Source organism: Lupinus angustifolius, chromosome LG03, assembly GCF_001865875.1.
Source record: "Lupinus angustifolius cultivar Tanjil chromosome LG03, LupAngTanjil_v1.0, whole genome shotgun sequence".
Classification (NCBI taxonomy): domain Eukaryota; kingdom Viridiplantae; phylum Streptophyta; class Magnoliopsida; order Fabales; family Fabaceae; genus Lupinus; species Lupinus angustifolius.
Genome location: NC_032011.1, coordinates 17,173,932 through 17,186,618, shown reverse-complemented (window position 1 = coordinate 17,186,618; position 12,687 = coordinate 17,173,932). Strand labels below are relative to the sequence as shown.

Here is a 12,687-nt window from a genome sequence, read left to right as displayed (position 1 = left end):
GTTGGATTGGTAGTTGTTAACCAATCTACACTTTCTAAATTTGGCAACTCTTCTTTCTGCATTTCTTTTCTTTCTTTCTTAAGCAATCTGTTTCCAACAATTTGGAGTGAGAGTTGGTGGAACTTAAATATCTTATCCATTATGATCCCTCAACAAGTGAAGGATATGAGTTGAAGTATTTTGAATACCAATATCATATGAACTTATACAGCAAGTTCAAGTTATTGGTGGCTACAAAACAATGAGTACAATGGTCTTCCGTAAGCTGTTTGGAGGTGTGTTTGGAAACTGCATATTCTAGAAAAAGTGAGATTTACATGTTGACTCAGTATTCATAATGCGCTCCAGTCTAATCTGTTGCATTTCAAACGTAATATGGCGACGTCACCAACATGTGGTCGGTGTAGTGCAAATGAAGACAACCTTTTACATATGGTTAGAGATTATAAGAGTTCTATATCTTTATTGCAACATCTTGGCTTTCGTGAAATTGCTTTCTGGGAATATCATTCCTTTATTAATTGTTTGAAGATTAATTTCCACTCCCACTCTGGTATATTATTAACTTATGGTTGCCGAAGCAATTCTATTCTAAACTTGGTAATTTGGGATATTATTCATGTAGTTTGTAATATTCATCATGATTACATTGACTTGTATAACAAGGTTTCATATGATCTAGATGAGGGTTTGTTCCAGTTTCAATGAGATTACCCGAAGCCTGAACATTGATGAGAGTTGTTTAATTGATCTTAATTACATTGGAAGTGGCAGCGTTATACTCGATAATGAAGTTCAATGTATTTCGAGATACTTAACTAATTTTTGGACATAGTCTTCTATCTTAGCCGAATTGTTGACTATGAAAGTGAATTGAAATTGGCTTAGAATTTGAGACATCGCTATGTTATCCTTGAATCTGATTCTCTAGAAGTAGTGCAAATTATTATACAAGGTATCTCTATTTGTATACAACAAATCTCAACTGTTGGTATAGAAATTCGTTCTTGGCTTGCAAGAGGTTGAATTCATTTTAGATTTGTTGCAAGGAAAGTGAATATTTTAGCAGATTTTATGGCCAAGTTGACAATCTATGGATGATTGCAAAGTCTGTAATTTAGCAGTTTTTGGAGCTCTTAGTATACTTGAGTTGGATCTTTCTAATGCTTATTAGTTTATTTTTTCTCCTTATTTTTAATTTCTAATGTACCAAAAAAAATATCAATACTTTAATTAATACAATGACTCCTACCAACTACTTTTGTCCATATTTCATGTTCGAGTGACTCTAGCATGAGGATTCACGTTAGATATAAAAATGTTCATTAACTTTTTCATCACAACTTCAACTTTTTTATTGGATAACTAGTAATTGACACTACAATATGATTAGCTTCTACTGAGCTGAACTTAATTGGCGTCAGACTATTGCTTAAAAAGAGAAATGAGCGAAAAACATTAAAAAATAATTCTTTTCAAAACAATCCATTACCTTTAATTTTGAAATTCAAAATCATAGTCTTTATAAAATTTTCTATATAATATGCAACTTCACAAAATCATTAAATTAATCTATATAACTAATTATTAGGAAAACATCATATCCGTAAAAATAAATCATTTGTAAACATTTTTCATAAAAGACACACGTTAGGAAAATAAGTCCAAACAATAAAATGTAATCTATATAAAATTAGATTACAAGATAAAGTTTAGAGCCAAAAATTCCTTAAAAATAAGTTGGAACTTGGTTTGTTGGAAGTCATTATTGTGAACTTTTTAGTATGAAATCTAAAAAACTCTAAAGTTTCACATAGAAGAGTTTTGAAAAAACAACTCACAAGTCTCATATAGGAGACATGAAGAACTTGGAAAAAATCTCATGTTAAAATAGAAGTCTTCTCCCTTCATAATTTTTCCCTCAAGTTAAATGCGCTTTCATTCAACTTTTTCTGTCTCTCTCATATTTTCTGCTGACGCATTCCGGTAAACTTCTCTCCCTTTCTTTCTGTGACACTAAGAATTGACACATGCAGTCAAATTGTGTGAATATTGAGAACTGACACTGATAGTCAGTATTTGTGGGAAAAGAATTGACATAAATAACTATATTGTATGAATTTTCAGAGTTGACACTAGTAGCCATATTGTGGAAATTTCGAGAATTGGCACATGTAGCCATATTGTGGTGGGTGTATTCGACATTGCTTCTTACAGTGCAGTAAAAATTTAGATGATAGAGACCTGAGCTATTTTATTTTGGGAATGACATGATTGATAGCCTACTTGCACATTTTGGGCAGTGCCACAAAACGTCTTAAAGAGAGCGACCTGGTCGTGACTCAACTAGTAAGTATTATTTTGTGTCATTTAGAATTATTACAAGCTACGGTAACAACAATTTTAAAACGTTTATACTGATTAACATTCGTAGATAATATTACTAGACCAAATAGCTTTGACCTGAACAAACCATTTCGGTTTGAAGGGACTAACTTCAAACGGTGGCAACATAAGATAAAATTTATTATCACTATGAGAAAATTTGCACACGTTCGAAAAACCGATGTCCCTGTGCTGCGGAAAAAACTGAAAAAAGGAAAAGGGATAAACTACATATATTGTTATAGCTATCTAGAATGAAAATGATTATTTTTGTAAGAATTTCATTCAGAATGGGTTGTCACACGATCTCTATGATTAGTACATCTCATACAAGTCTGCAAAATTTATTTGGTATGCACTTGAAAAGAAATATGATATTAAGGAAGTCAGGACTAAAAAGTATGTTGTTAGCTACTACCTCAAGTATCAGATGATTAATGATAAATCAATAGAATCTAAATCCAATGTGATAGTACCGCGAGCATTACAAAAATTGAGAACTAGTTTTATAACGGTTAGAAACGACAAATACATTGTAAGCACAATACCATTAGAGAGTTACTCTCTACAGGAGCTGTTAGAGTAAATGATGTACGCTTTGAGAATAACTTAGTGGATCCTTTGACGAAAAAGCTAGCTAGAGAGAAAGTCCATAATACTTCTAAGAGTATGACACTATTGCCCTTAGAACGAATATCACTCATAATGGTAACTCAACCTAACTGACTAGAGATCCCAAGAAATAGCTTCAATGAGTGATGAGTGTGAAATTACGCTACATTTGCATTACATTTAACTTGCATTTTAGGATATAATTAGGACTTTAGGATTGTTTTTAGCTTTTATTTCTCTTTGTTTGAGTTGAGGTTATGCGAAGACCAATTGAAGGGCCAAAAGAAGTCACATTGGAGCCTGGATCATGTGTACTCAATTGGGTTGCTACGAAGCGATTGGATTGATCCAAGTAAAAGATTTGATTGATAACTGTACCACGAGAGTAAGTGCGACTTCAATTGAGTACACATGTCAGAGCTCGAGAAAGGATGACACATATCAAAGAGAAATTCACCCTCACAACTTAAAGTTCATGAAAAGGAGCAAAACAAGGATTTGTGAGCGTAAAAGCGGTAACCCTTATCTTGGGAACTCTTCCTAAATTAGATTTCAATCCTTTTTAATATTTTCATAATTATTCTTGTCAATTGTTTAATTGTTCTAAATTTAATTTTAATTCTTATTTGAGTTAATGATAAATTAATTGTTATAATTAAAGGAATTTTCTAGTCCTCATGGGATCAATATTTTATTACTTGACGACATAATCGTGCATTGCAATTTGCCCTATCAAGTTTTTGGCGCCGTTGTTGGGGACTGTGTCAAAATTTGTTAAATTCTTAATTAATTCATTCCTTTACTCTAGTGTATTACGTGATTTCCTTCTTCTTGGTACCCCTATATGTTACCCATTTGGTTTATGCAAAGTTCAAATTACTACTTAGAGTCAGAAATGACTTTTCATTGAAGAAAAAGACAACAAAGAGAAAGAGCAAGAGAAAGATTTGCGTGTGTACAAACAATGACTGAACGAGATGAAAAACCACTTCGCAACTATGCAGTACGTAATGCTCGTAGTTCTCATCCTAGAATAATCCGCTCATCTATTGAGGCAGAGAACTTTTATTTGCCATATGCTCTGATCCAAATGGTGATGCAAAACCAATTTGGAGGAGGAGCTCATGCAGATTTGAATGCCCATATTGATCAGTTCTTGGAATTCTGTGAGACTGTAAGGATCCATGCGACTTCTGAAGATGGCATTTGTCTCCGCATGTTTCCATATTCTCTTAGAGGCAGAGCTACAACGTGGCTAAGGAATCAAAATACTGAAATTCAAGCAACATGTCGAACTTTAGAGGAGGCTTTTCTCAACAAATACTTTCGTCCTTCCAAAAATGTGCACTATAGGCACCTCATCCAAAACTTTAGTCAAAAGGATAGAAAGTCAATTGCTCAGGCCTGAGAAAGATTAAATGAGCTGATTAAATTAGATTAAATGAACAACATGAATCATGCAATTACTTTGACTACAAAGAGAGGAGCGAGCAACAATTCAATCTACCATACAAGTAGAACAATCCCAACATTTCCTAGAGGAGCAACAATACTCTAAATCATCAACATTATGATGAACAAGGTAATAAGAAACCTTTAGCACGGTTTCCACAAGTACAATATTCTCCTATTGATCGCACTCTTATAACAATAATGAAAGGTCATGAAAAATTACTTACTAACCTTAATAAATTTTAAAAGGATCAAATCACAATTAATAAAAATGTTGCAAATATGTTAAATGATTTGAATTCTAAGATATAAAATCTGTCCATCCAAGGAAAAATGTTAGAAACACAAATTGTCTAACAAGCTAGCAACTTTAATAGGCAAACATGGTTTCTAGGACAACCATAGAAAAATCCAAATAATGAACATTTTAAGTCAATCCGATTAAGGAGTGGGAAGGAACTCAAGGATGTTCCTCGAACTGAGAATGATACACAAGTGGAAGAGAAACATACTAATATACAACTCCTTGAAGGGGAACAAATTTTTTAAAATGTGTCTAAGTATGTAGTTCCACCATCATATGTACCACCAATTCCTTTTCCCCAGAGATTTGTGAAGGAAAAATTAGAAAAGAAATATAGGAAATTCTTATATATCCTTAATAAATGATATATCAATTTGCCATTCATTGAGGTACTGTAGGAGATGTCTGCATACATGAAATTTCTTAAGGATATTCTATCTAAAAATAGAATACTAGAGGATTATGAAACAATTGCTCTAACTGAGGAGTGAAACACTTTAATTCAAAATAAATTGTCTCCTAAACTAAAAGATTCTGGTAGTTTCTGTATTCCATGCTTAATTGGTAAGACTAATTTTGATCGTGTTTTATGTAACTTGGGAGCAAGTGTGAGCCTCATGCCTTATATGTGTGTAAAAATTGGATGTGAGTGAACTAAAACTCACTACTATATCACTTCAATTAGCGGATAGTCAGTTAAATTTCCTATAGTCATCTTGAAGGATGTTCCTGTCAAAGATGAGAAATTTTACATTCCAACAGATTTTGTAATACTAGAGATGGAAGAAGATGCACAAATTTCAATTATACTATGTAGACCATTTTTTGGCTAGTTCTGGTGCTATAATTAATATTAAAAATGGAAAACTTTCCCTAAGCGTAGATGATGAAAAAGTTGAATTTGATATTGTTAAATATATTAAAGAACCTTCTTTTGAGGACTTATGTTGCAGGGTGGATATGTTGAACCAAGTAGTGAAAGAAGAAGTGTCTAAAATGAAATATGAGAAGAGTTTACTATACTAGATAGACGAGCATGGTCTGTAACCCACATGCATGACCTGTAACCCAAATGACATAAATTTCTAAAGTGTTCACTATACTGGGATAGATGGGCATAGTCTATAACCCACAGGCTTTACAAAATACACATTTGAAAAGATTGTGTATGGTTTGATTTTGGATATAGAGTTCAAGACTACAAGTTACTCTAGTAAAATCTGGATTTTACTTACTATACAAAGGTTCAAGACGTATGACACATTTATTTATGCACAACCTTATTGAGACTATAAAAATTCTCAGAAATCGTGTTTTTAATTTCAAGTGGGGATTGTTAGAACTTGATTTGTTGGATGTCATTAGTGGGCACTTTTAGGTGTGAAATCTAAAAAACTTCCAAGTCTCACATAGAAGAGTTTTGAAGAAATAACTCTCTAGTCCCACATAAGAGAGATGATGAACTTGGAAAAAATCTCATGTTATAAATAGAAGTTTCATCCCTTCATATTTTCTTGCCCCAAGTTGAATGCGCTTCCATTCAAAATTTTCTTTCTCTCTCATATTTTCCACCGATGCATTTCTGACAAACTTCTCCCCCTTTTTACATGGCGAGAATTGGCATGGGTAGCTATATTGTGGGAATTGCGAGAATTGGCACTAGTAGCCATATTATAGGAATTTCGAGAATTGACATTGATAGTCATATTATGGTGGGTATATTCGGGATCAATTCTTAGAATTTAGATAACAGATATCTGAGCTGTTTTATCCTAAGACGACATGGTTGATAGTATGCTTGCACATTTTGGGTAGTGCCACAAAACTTCTTAAAAAGAGCGACATTGTCGTGACTCGGCTAGTAAGTATTATTTTGTGTCATTTAGAATTATTGCAAGCTACGGTAACATCAAGATATGGTATGTATTTTTGCAACAATTAAGACCTTTCCGTCTACTTTAACAACAACGGATATAAATAGTACACTTGGAAAAAACCTATACGTAGACATAGCATAGATAAAAGAGAAAATAGAGAAGGAAATAAAATACCTTCTATGAAGATCATAATATGGATTTACACAGATTATGATATTAAAGCCATACACAAAGTACCACAAATATAATCTAGCATTGTCGTCTGGATGCAAACTATGCACAAGGTCAATGTCTTATACGATATTTAATTCCCCAATTAGTTTATCTTTCATGTAATGCTTATGCTATTTAACTAACCATTCTCCATGGATTCCTTGAATGCTCTCTATCACCTTAGGGGAAAGCAATTCAGAGCATAGATTATCCTAACACAGGTAAGTAATAATTTTCTATATTTTAAGCACTCTACCTAATGTGCTTTTGTAGAAAGGTCAGTCCATTTTTGGTACTCTCTATATTGAATATTAAATGCTCCAAGAATGTTAGAAATCAAGTAGTTTACACATCATTTATAAGACTATAACACTCACACCTAAGAAATCTGCCAAGGCTTTTTGATGAATCATCATTATTGTCGCACATATCCAAATACACAATGATAATTTTATCATCATATTTTTCCATTTTCACTACCTACATAAATGCAAGAATACAGGCTCACTAACCATACCTAGCTCATTAAGTATTTTAACAAGATTTCTCAAATTTCTCTTTCCACAAATATCTATGCATATGTACACTTTTATCATGCTATGTCCTATGCATGAGATCAAGACACTAACTTAGTTACCCAATATGAATGGATAAAGTCTCAATCCCAATACATTATCTAAGTATATGAATAGTCCTAGGCTCTCAATGAGTTCAATATTTCAAGAAATGTCACCATAGTTAGTTATCTTAGTTCCAATACACTTTATCATGTTATGTCCTATGGATGAGCTCAAGACATTAACTTAATAATTAAATATCAACGGAAAAGTCACAATCTTAGTATATGGTCCAAATTTGTGAATAAACATATGTTTTCAACCAATCCAACTTTCAAACTTAATTACAAGGGGAGCTTAAGAACGTATATATTTTTATAAAATAATTTTTTTAGAAGCTTTTATCTTCAATTATGCTCAAACTCATATTAATATTTTATTTATCTCTCAAAACACTAAAAATGACTTCACTATTGTTTTTTACTCCTATTTACCAACTTTCCTAATCATAAAACTTAATTTATTTGTCATTCTCCCGAATATTTATTTTTAATTTCCGCATAAGTTTTTCTATAACACCACAACCTTGATATGTGATCTCTCGGACCCATGAATTTACTGAACATGTCACATATTAAGCTTAAATACTCCTGCAGTATTTTATTCCCCCAATGGGGAGCTTCCGCGACTCGAATCCATGACCTCATGGACTTATAATCTTTGATTCTATTGATCAATAACTATACGTCCCTGAGGTCATGGATTCGAGTCGTGAAGACTCCATCTTGAGAGAATAAAATACTACAGTTGATATTTAAGCTTAAAGGTGACACAATCAGTAAATTCATGAGTCATAGGGTCGCATGTTAAGATTGGAGTGATACATTTTTCATGCTTCACGACTAATTTATAAAGAAATCCGCTCAATCCACAATTTCAAATATACATTACAAAAATCAACATCATAACAATTATATTGTATATTAGACAATTTCTAAATTTACAACCTTACCACAAACAATCAACAACATATTATCCAAAAACGAGTTATCATGCCCTCAAATAATAATATGTTTAGCCGCACATATGGCTATATTAAAATTAACAAAATAAATAATTTGACATATTATACATCTAAGATATGATGAATAAAACATTATTAGTCTTTTCACAAATACTAATAAGTATTCCATTACCACTGTGTAATAAGATTTCACGACGATATATTTCTATAAGTTAGCGAGTATCTCGCATTAAGATAACCAAAATAAATTTAATATCACATGATTTTAGTATATGGAAATAAACTTGATATATCATTATGAAAGCCACTAATATATCTTACATGGAAAAGAATTTTTCATGAGACTTCTCTGATCTAAAAAACTTTCAAACTTTAACGAAAACAATGTAAGACCACATCTCTCTTCACCGATTTATCCGTGACTTTAATATTGGTGCAACCTTGTCAAACCTCAACTTTTAGCATGACATGACCAAAATGTGATCTCCTCACCAAACAAAAAATAAATGACAACCAATTAAAAAAACCAAATATTCTAAGAAAAATTCCATTGATGGTGATAACAAGTTATATGAAAATAAGATTGCTTTAAGAGAAAATGATGAATCATTTCATTGATGATTATCAAAGAATACATAACACTAAATTTATACAAGGATTACTAACAACCATTCCTAACTAACCCTCAACCGAATCTGTTCATAACAGAAAGTTACTAACAAACAAAATGCTATAACACAAAGTACAAAAACTTGGGGCATAAGAAACAGTTGACTTTTTCGTTGACTAACTTGACCAAATAAAGAGGGAATGCATAATCCAAAATCCACCTCAGCTTTTGCTTCATTATTGTCCCATGAACTGATTTGAATGATGGGCCAATCACTATACTCTTGGACCAAAGAATTTGACCGAGGGACTTGAATTTGGTTCACCTCGCCCATGCTTCCTGGTTTATGGGCCAAGACTAGCTGATGCACCACACTTGGCCAAGACTGATCCGTCAAGTTTGACCGAGATTCATACGCCCCGCCCAGGACAAACTGATGTACCACACACACTTGATGCTGATGCGGCAACTCTGACCGAGGATGATGCGCCACACACGCCTAATGTTGATGCGCCAACTCTGACCGAGGATAATGCGCGACACACGCCTTATGTGCCACACACACCTTATGTGCCACGCCTGGCTAATAATGTGCCATGTCTAATTGATGCTAATGCGCCATGCTTGTCCGAATTTGATGCGCCACAACAGAATTTGTGACTGAGTCAGGCATGCTATGTTGATGCAAGTTGTCTGGCTTTCTGCCCGAGTCTTCTAGGCCATGATGCGACATTGTGCTCAAGTCAGCTGGTCCATGATGCAAGTTGGTTGAAATATTTTGCACTAACCTGCATGAATTAAGAATATGATAATCTACCAAAATTGACACCCCCCCTCAACTGTTGGTATAGAAATTCGTTCTTGGCTTGCAAGAGGTTGAATTCATTTTAGATTTGTTGCAAGGAAAGTGAATATTTTAGCAGATTTTATGGCCAAGTTGACAATCTATGGATGATTGCAAAGTCTGTAATTTAGCAGTTTTTGGAGCTCTTAGTATACTTGAGTTGGATCTTTCTAATGCTTATTAGTTTATTTTTTCTCCTTATTTTTAATTTCTAATGTACCAAAAAAAATATCAATACTTTAATTAATACAATGACTCCTACCAACTACTTTTGTCCATATTTCATGTTCGAGTGACTCTAGCATGAGGATTCACGTTAGATATAAAAATGTTCATTAACTTTTTCATCACAACTTCAACTTTTTTATTGGATAACTAGTAATTGACACTACAATATGATTAGCTTCTACTGAGCTGAACTTAATTGGCGTCAGACTATTGCTTAAAAAGAGAAATGAGCGAAAAACATTAAAAAATAATTCTTTTCAAAACAATCCATTACCTTTAATTTTGAAATTCAAAATCATAGTCTTTATAAAATTTTCTATATAATATGCAACTTCACAAAATCATTAAATTAATCTATATAACTAATTATTAGGAAAACATCATATCCGTAAAAATAAATCATTTGTAAACATTTTTCATAAAAGACACACGTTAGGAAAATAAGTCCAAACAATAAAATGTAATCTATATAAAATTAGATTACAAGATAAAGTTTAGAGCCAAAAATTCCTTAAAAATAAGTTGGAACTTGGTTTGTTGGAAGTCATTATTGTGAACTTTTTAGTATGAAATCTAAAAAACTCTAAAGTTTCACATAGAAGAGTTTTGAAAAAACAACTCACAAGTCTCATATAGGAGACATGAAGAACTTGGAAAAAATCTCATGTTAAAATAGAAGTCTTCTCCCTTCATAATTTTTCCCTCAAGTTAAATGCGCTTTCATTCAACTTTTTCTGTCTCTCTCATATTTTCTGCTGACGCATTCCGGTAAACTTCTCTCCCTTTCTTTCTGTGACACTAAGAATTGACACATGCAGTCAAATTGTGTGAATATTGAGAACTGACACTGATAGTCAGTATTTGTGGGAAAAGAATTGACATAAATAACTATATTGTATGAATTTTCAGAGTTGACACTAGTAGCCATATTGTGGAAATTTCGAGAATTGGCACATGTAGCCATATTGTGGTGGGTGTATTCGACATTGCTTCTTACAGTGCAGTAAAAATTTAGATGATAGAGACCTGAGCTATTTTATTTTGGGAATGACATGATTGATAGCCTACTTGCACATTTTGGGCAGTGCCACAAAACGTCTTAAAGAGAGCGACCTGGTCGTGACTCAACTAGTAAGTATTATTTTGTGTCATTTAGAATTATTACAAGCTACGGTAACAACAATTTTAAAACGTTTATACTGATTAACATTCGTAGATAATATTACTAGACCAAATAGCTTTGACCTGAACAAACCATTTCGGTTTGAAGGGACTAACTTCAAACGGTGGCAACATAAGATAAAATTTATTATCACTATGAGAAAATTTGCACACGTTCGAAAAACCGATGTCCCTGTGCTGCGGAAAAAACTGAAAAAAGGAAAAGGGATAAACTACATATATTGTTATAGCTATCTAGAATGAAAATGATTATTTTTGTAAGAATTTCATTCAGAATGGGTTGTCACACGATCTCTATGATTAGTACATCTCATACAAGTCTGCAAAATTTATTTGGTATGCACTTGAAAAGAAATATGATATTAAGGAAGTCAGGACTAAAAAGTATGTTGTTAGCTACTACCTCAAGTATCAGATGATTAATGATAAATCAATAGAATCTAAATCCAATGTGATAGTACCGCGAGCATTACAAAAATTGAGAACTAGTTTTATAACGGTTAGAAACGACAAATACATTGTAAGCACAATACCATTAGAGAGTTACTCTCTACAGGAGCTGTTAGTAACACAGGTTCCCATAGCAACATGCAAGAGATGATGAGACATGTATGTTCCTTATGCCTCATGGGTCATCTGAGATGTCACGAATGGAAGAGATTATGGGAGAAGGAGAACGTGATCTGAATGACATAAAGTGGCCAAATAAGTTAGCTTTCTTCAATGCATTCACATCAAGAACGAATGATGCTAAGATTTTGTTTAACCCATTCATTCTTATTATCCTCAAGAATCAAGATTATTTTTTTGTCCAAATTCAGCTTTGGTGGTAGGAGATTACCACAACCTTGTGATTGAAAACTAAGATTCATATAATCAAGTATCAGCTTCTTGCAATGATGAGATCTACATTAAGTTGGCAAGATTACTATATACATTTTCTTTTCTTATTCTTTCATCTATTACCCCCCAATTATTTCTCATTTCTTTATTACTCTAGTTTCTTTATCCCTCTCTTTCATTAAACACACAACATTATAGTGTGTAATTTTTCTCTCATTGAAGCAACATATAAGGATCAAGATTAAGGTCCATTTCATTTCTCTCTTTCATCCATTATGGTTGGTTAAGCTTCTGTCAAAATAGATGGTTAAGCTTTGGATGAAGTTGCTTCTGCATATGGTGGTTAAGTGTCAGTGTTGCTTCACATTCAGATTTCAAGACTGAGAGATCAAGATTCGCTCACCAGCATGAGGAGGTTTTAGAGTATAATCATCATGATTCCAAGCTTGGAATGTTTGATACATTCCAGCTTGCGGGGGCATGTTAAAATAGATGTGTTTTCTGTTTTGTATAATCGATTAACAATATGGTTAACCGATTATGTAGTTAGTTACTT

General features: G+C 33.0%; 1 long non-coding RNA gene across 1 annotated transcript in view; it reads right to left on the bottom strand.

The window, feature by feature from the left end:
- LOC109342592 overlaps positions 11,884–12,687 on the bottom strand; it is a 10,228-nt gene continuing 9,424 nt past the window's right edge. The window contains exon 3 of the long non-coding RNA XR_002107098.1: positions 11,884–11,971. This is a non-coding gene — a long non-coding RNA (uncharacterized LOC109342592). The remainder of the gene's footprint in view (positions 11,972–12,687) is intronic.